This window comes from Pantherophis guttatus, chromosome 2, assembly GCF_059756535.1.
Source record: "Pantherophis guttatus breed Tessera chromosome 2, ASM5975653v1, whole genome shotgun sequence".
In the NCBI taxonomy this organism is placed as follows: Eukaryota; Metazoa; Chordata; class Lepidosauria; order Squamata; family Colubridae; genus Pantherophis; species Pantherophis guttatus.
The window spans coordinates 74,849,842-74,857,396 of NC_142064.1; the positions used below are offsets into that span (position 1 = coordinate 74,849,842).

The 7,555-nt window shown below is 40.4% G+C and overlaps 1 long non-coding RNA gene across 1 annotated transcript; it reads right to left on the reverse strand.

Annotated features, from left to right (window-relative positions):
* Positions 1-390: 390 nt before the first annotated feature.
* Positions 391-1,923, reverse strand: LOC132711395 (uncharacterized). Its single transcript, XR_009622235.2, has 2 exons — positions 1,865-1,923; positions 391-1,220 (listed from the first exon to the last, which is right to left on the reverse strand). It is a non-coding gene; the product is annotated as an uncharacterized LOC132711395 (long non-coding RNA).
* Between the last annotated feature and the right edge of the window lie 5,632 nt (positions 1,924-7,555).

Here is a 7,555-nt window from a genome sequence, read left to right on the forward strand (position 1 = left end):
TGCCTTCTCCAGGGTAGAAGACAGCATACTAAATGCAGGCTTTTAGCTATAATCAACTTAAGTTAACTCAGGTGTTCCTATCGCCATATTATTTCCTAAAGAAAGCTTATTTTTTTTTATTTTTTTCCATTCAGGCACAGCCTGAAGAAATCATTCTTATCAAAAGATCTACTCTTAGCTTTACTTTTCATCTCTTCGTGCATTCTTTTCACTGCGTAAAGCTGTTCATTATCCCAAATCAGTTTAGCATGGATCTCAGAGCAGAGCAATATTCTTCAAGCACCAGCTTTCTCTGCTCCCCCTCTCCCCCATTTTTAGCTCATACTCAGTAAGGAAAAAGTACATTGTCACATGAGATGCTAAGTCAAAACTCTGTGAAAAGTATGATACTTGGTGAAGAAGGTTTTTATTATTTCACTCAGAGGAATCCCAGCATATTGTGGGAAGCCACTCCCCTCTTCCTAGAAGAATGAAATATTTTGAGGAATATTTTTAAAAGGCAGCATAAAATATTTCCCCTAAAAGAGAAATAAAAAAATCTTAAGGGAGACAGAAACTCAGAGCCCCTGCTCCCTGCCCCCAGCAGATATTTTGTGCCCATTAAGACTGGACCAGACTATCTACAAAACAAAAGACCTTCAGCTCCATGGTGAAGGGATTAAGACATGACCCTTCAGGACGTAATAGGATTAACCCATTAAGACACAGAATTTACTACATTGCACAATTTCCTAAGGACATTGCATCACCCTCAGAAACTTCAAGCTCAGACAACCTATAGAGCCGGCTATGACCCCTACATAACCCCTACATGGCCACATGGGAGTCCAACAACAGTCAATAGAATAACATGTTTTTGCACAGGAACAGGAAACTCAAGTGCAAAGCCCAAGAGAAGATATAAAAACGCCTCACTCTCAACTCAATATGTTCAGCTAACCAGAATCACACATGCTGGGTGGTTCTACTTCATCAATAAATTGACCCTCTTTCCAATCAGCCTCCAGTCTCCATTTTGTCTCCAGTACCTTTCTCCCAGCTTGGAACTGAACCAGATGGATATTTCTTCCAACAATTTTCTGATATGTCAGTTTTCTATCTGTGTCAGGTCTGTGTTTGATGAGTCCTTTGATGAAATGATTAACCACATCTCCAGGATCTGGACTTGCAGAAGATAGCAATGTTCCAGCTAGTAGCGGGAAAAGCTTTAGAGGAGGTTTCTGAAGAAAAAACAGTAGATGATGACTGTCTGAGATCCATTCTTCTTCCCAGCCCGAAAGCGCAAAAGCAAAAAAGCATTGCAAAGATGCAATGAATGCTTAAGTTAAAAGCTGACAGGATCAGAAGATTGCTAGCAAAGTTAAAGGCAACATCTGGGGTTGACATACTGGTCTGAAAATTCATGTCTAACTTCACTCAGCATTGCTTGTAAGTGAGATTCTTTTTTTGAGTGGCTTGTGACTTCAAACCAATATACGAACACGAATTGGTATAAACTTGTGGTCTTCTTTTCTTGCCTGATTTTTTGGACCAGACTTCAACCACCAAATTAAGAGTCCATGAGCTGTCTCTCTGTAAGAATAATCTCAGATATTCTAGTCAAATTCTTTCAGCTTTTTCTCTGCTATAGATCAACTATGCTGATTACTTAAGAGGGATTTATTGTATTACAGCCATAAAAATGAAATATTGTGTGGGGTTTTCCACAGTTCGCTGTGGAAGGATATTCATCTATCTTTCTCAACCTTCCATGATGGCTGGGGAATTCTGGGAGTTGAAATCCACATACCTTAAAGTTGCTAAGGTTGAGAAACATCGATCTATCTGACATAGCTAATACTTCAACCTGAAAATGTTTCTATACCTCAGTCAGTCCAATATAGTTTGAAACAGATCCTCCTTCACGATCGCTAGCTGTTGACCAATAGAAGCCTGCAAAAAACAAACAAACATCATCTTCTAAACTGTTGCTAGTGCAAGAGCAATTTATAAAGTAATTGTAAAAGTCCCCTTGCTTCATAAAGTGTTATCCCTCCCTCTGTGTTTTCAGTATTTATTTTTTTTGCATGTATCTAGTCATCTGCAAAAAAAAAAAAAAAACAACACCCCCCCCCCTAAATTTGAGTGATTTTAACAGTAGGAAGTTGCCTGGCTACCAAGCTTTCATTCCTTTCTATTAAAAATCCACTTGAGCATTGCAAAAATGGAATGGCATCATGCCATCCATTTTGCAACCGTTTCCCACTCCCCCAAAAGGCAGTAGACTACACAACAGATGAAGTGGGGAGACGGGAACTATAAGGACCTTATAGGAAGCAGAAATTGCAATTCCTTGCACAGGTGATGAAATGGGGAAGAGAGGAAATTGAAAAATAAAAATAGCAGCTTTGTTTTTTTCAGGTTGGCTTCTCCATTGCAAAAATAGAAAGAGGAATCACAGAATTCTTGTCAATAGAGGCCTTCTAAATCAAACCAGCATTCTACTTAAAGCACCAGTTTGGGCTGCTAAACCTCATGAAGCAAAAGGGAGACGAAATGTCCCTCCAGTGGGAGCTGCAATGCTTCAAAAAGAATGATGGCTTTGGAGATACAACATGAGTAACACTGCAACTAAGCAAGAAATCAGCTGGAGCTGAGATTGGACTGGTACAAAGGATTCAAATGGACGTGCTTTCCATTTATCTTTACAGTCTAGAGTACTCCAGCCCTCTGTAACTTTGACTTGTAATCTATTGTTTATATCAACTTGATATCTAATTTAAAATGCTAGATCTTTTTAAGAATACTGTATTGCTTGTGCAAATGTATAAAATATGTACATATTTGGGGCTAACTATGATGTTTAGATTTGAAAATGAAAAATCCACTGCCAACTCTGGAAAAGAGATAAATATCCTGGAAGTCAAGAAAAAGATTTTGTAAAAGTTATTGTGCTGATTAGGACGCTGGCCCTATCAATCTTGATTACTAAAGAAAACTTAAAATGTGGAGGGGAGGGGAGGGGAGGGGAGGGGAGAGAGTGAGGGAGGGAGGGAGGGAAGAAGGAAGGAAGGAAGGAAGGAAGGAAGGAAGGAAGGAAGGAAGGAACGAAGGAAGGAAGGAAGGAACGAAGGAAGGAAGGAAGGAAGGAAGGAAGGAAGGAAGGAAGGAAGGATCTTCTTGCAAACTTCTGGTGATGCAGCACCCATAACTTCTGGAGGCAGACTGTTTAATTGTTCTCATAGTCAGAAAATTTCTCTTTATTTCTAGGTTGGATCTCTCTTAATAAGCTTCCATCCATTAATTCTTGTCCTGCCCTCAAGTACTTTGGAGAATAGATTGTCCCCCTTTTCTTTGTGATAGCCCCTCAAATATTGGAAGACTGGTATCATGCCATCCTCCAGTCCTTCTCTTCCTTAGACTACACTTGCCCAGTTCCTGCAACCATTCAAAATTTGAAACTGCTTTGTTGGACATATAAAAATCTAATTTTTAATTTACAATTGTAATTGCTATTTTTTTAATGCAGTATTTTGATGATAAATGATTGTCAACAACAGATAACAATGGTCAATTAACTGTACATGGCTTGTGTAATCGGTCTTTTGTTGAGTTCTATGCGTGCTTTTGTTTTTAACTTCTTGAAAGAATTTTGCATTCCAGATTCTTCCGAGTTCAGAGTATTGCAAACAGTGGGAGTTACTGCACATTGCATAAAGTGTTACTGCAGACCACATGGGGAAAATATGAATATCACAGCCTTTGAAGCTAATACATACATAAGGAAGATCTGAGAAGTAGTCAAAATGGAAATAGCTGGCTGAAAACCACTTGGAGAAAAGAGGAGTTGGCAGTCATTAGACAATTCAAAAGATTAGCCATGTGACATCTCAATGAAGGATTAATCCTGTAATCTGTCTATAGATAAATTGCTATTGCTTCTACCTGCCCAATGATGTTAATCAGTTTATTATCAGAATCTTTCACTTTTGTACATAGCTTACAATTGTGCAGAACATTAAAAAAAAATGTGTGTGTGTGAATTAAAATGGCCAGTGAAGCATCTGAGTCCACTAAGATTAACCAATGTCACAAAATTCTATTTGCTATTAAATTCCATGGAAGACCTCTGACCAATCAGCCATATTCATACTCCTGAGTCCTATTCAGTCAGTATATGGGTGTATCTCTACAGGTAAAGGATGGTAAGCAGTCATTTTACCAGGAGCCCTTGTACAGGAATTCTGGTGGTGCAGTGGTTAGAATGCAGTATTGCAGGCAAACTCTGCCCACAGTCTGGAGTTCAATCCTGATGGGGCTAGAGGTTGACTTAAGCCTTTCATCCTTCCAAGGTCGGTAAAACGAGGACCCAGATTGTTGGGGACAATATACTGACATTGTAAACCATCCAGACAGTGTTGTAAAGCTCTATGAAGCGGTATATAAGTCTAAGTGCTATTGCTATCTTCTTTCTGAGTTATGCTTGTGTTGTCACTAAAGAGCTCCATGCATCCTGCATGATCATCCACCCAGAAAGTGCAAAGGGATGAAGTGTTTTTGATAGAGTTATAGTCTCTGCCACAGACAACTGACTCCAGTGAGATCTTAACATTAAATCAGGGGTCAGCAACCTGCGGCTCTGGAGCTGCATATGGCTTTTTCACCCCTCTGCTGCAGCTCCCTGTCACTCAAAATATGCATTACAACCGTCAATGTGCGACATCTGCCAGCACATGATTTATTGAGCTTTTCAAACCCCGGTAGGCCAACCATGGATAAATCCAAGAAAAGAAGTTTCAGAAGAAAACAGAATGTTTAATTTCAACTACATATGTTAGTTTTGTGGCCGCTCAAGAAATAGTCAGGCACGGGAAGGGTTTTGTGGCTCCCGGTGTTTTCTTTTCTGTGGGAAACAGGTCCAAATGGCTCTTTGAGTGTTTAAGGTTGCAGACCTCTGCATTAAACACTGGTGATATCCTAATCCTGTGATGGCGAATTTATGGCACATGTGCCCAAAGTGGCACATGAAACCATGTCACCTGGCAAGCACAGCCTTGCCTGTTTGTCTTCTGGCGCATATGCACATGCGCCTATCAGTTGTTGTTCGCGCAAGCAGCAGTGCCAAAAAGTGGCCTGCACATGCGTGCTAGTCAGTTCAGCCGATCGTTGGGTACGCATGCACGCTAGAACCTCAAAGTTTGGCTTTTCCGGAGTGTGGCCCCGACGAGTGCGCACATACGTGCACGATATTTCCACACCACCTTTTCAGCACTCAGTGCCGAAAAGGTTCACCATCGCTGTCCTAATCAAATAAGTTTCCCAGAAAATGTGACTATCCAGATGTCAGCTTTCTCTTCCTTTTTTTGCTTCCCACTCTGCATTGACATCATTCCAGGATACTAAAATCAACTAAAATGCATGCCAGCCATTGTTTCCTTTGTTGCTATTTATACAACTGCACTCTCCCATGATCAACAATTTAAAATTCAGCAGTGGTGACTGTCCCAGAACCCAAGAACTTGATTCTTGAGAAAGTCAAGAAAACTGTGATCCTAAAGAGAGAAGCCACACAAATTTCATAAAAACATTGATGGCCCCAGCAAAACAATAATCCTCTAGAGCAGGGTCTCCAACCTTGGCAACTTTAAGACTTGTGGACTTCAACTCCCAGAGGAGGTGGCTGAGGAACTCTGGGAGTTGAAGTCCACAAGATTCTGTTTTTTCCAAGATAAAGTCATAGCTGCCTTCTGGTTCAAAATATGAAGTTTTATCTTTCCTCTGCCAAAGGAAAGAGGACTGCTGGGATCAAACTGAAAGGAAATACCTGAAATGCAGTGCAAAGATGTAGTAGAACAGTGAGGTCCCAGCCAAGGAACTATAAGAAAGGGAGTACCAAAACTTTATCTTAGTGCTATGGAGTGTGGTGGTTGCGGTTAGGACGCTGGTTTGACAAATTCCAAGTCCGTGTTGAAAGCTCAAGTACTGTTGTATGTTGGGGTGAACTCCCGTCATTTGCTACAACTCCTGCTCACCTAGCAGTTTGAAAGCATGCAAATGCAAGTAGATAAATAGGTACCACTTCTGTGGGTTCATTGATATAGACCTAAAAGGAGCCCCCAATTGGGTGCCCCCTGGGCAATGATGATATCACCAAGATTTCCTTTCACCATGGAAATGCTTCAGTGCTTCCAACACAGAAGTATAGTGCCTTAGTGCTATAAATTTAAACTTGTGTTATTGTTTTGGCTTAGATCTGAGTCACCCCCATTTATAGGTAGGTTCAAGAGATCCCTTATGATAGGTGTATTTTTTAAAAAAAACAGACAAATTCCTGTTTGATCTCTTGGTAGGATTTCTATTTCTAAATTGGAGATACTTCGTCAGAGAGTCCAATACAAATTGCCATGATATTCATGCAACACTGCATGAATTGTCATGATATTCATGCAAATAGTAACATTCTCCCATCATTTTTAGTTCATATTGTCCCATCATTCTACCATTATGTACTTATGTCCTGATGACATAAGTACATGTATCTCAGATTTGTGTGGTGATGTCAGCAGGCCCATTTTATCATTCCTACTCACATTCCCTTTCTTTCTTCCCAATCTTGCTGTATCAGTCCAGCTCTGAATTCTAGGTTACCTTCTTGATCTAATACTGTCCTCAACCAAGTTTTTTTAGACTTGCAACACTACATCCCTATGGATAGTTTATTTATTCATTGATGGGAATTCTGATCAAGACAGTTTGATACTGAACTTCAGAATCCTGTTCCTGGTATTTGACTTAGGTATTATTTAGAATGTATCTTAACTTTCTCCTCTACTCCAACTGTACCATGGAAACATGATTAGAAATATTGGGTGGGGAGGCCTCCTTGGGGGAAAAAAGTTATCTTCCCAGTTTGTTAGAGGATTTTAAATGCAGGATTTTAAAAAAATTTTTTTATTTTTTTATTTAATTTTTAATTTGATTTATATGCCACCCTTCTCCGGAGACTCAGGGCGGCTTACAATGTGTTAAGCAATAGCCTTCATACTTTTGTATATTTATACAAAGTCAGCTTATTGCCCCCACAAACTGGGTCCTCAATTTACCTACCTTAGAAAGGATGGAAGGCCGAGTCAACCTTGAGCCTGGGGAGATTCGAACTTACAGTAATTGCAGACAGCTGGTGTTAATCACAATGCTATCAGTCTGCTGAGCCACCGGGCCTGTTTTAAATTCTGGAAGCCAGAAATATTTTCTTCATAGCAACTACCCAACTGTTTGTGCAAACAGTTAGACACAAAGACACAATATGAACTAAAAATGATGGGGGAATGCTACTATTTTATGACCCTTGTGTGTCTGCATTGTTTGAAGATTTGGTGTTACAGGATCTAAGCAGCGTTCCCCAACCTTTCTGGCTTTGCAGACCAGTGTGTGTTAGGGGGAGAGGATGGTTCTGCATGAGCGGTGGGTGAATTCGAGTGCACAGCTCCATTTGTGCAAGCGGCAGGCACACACGCCTGCCGCTTACACGAATGGCACTTCATTCGTATGTACGCTCACCTGCTGCTCCCACGTG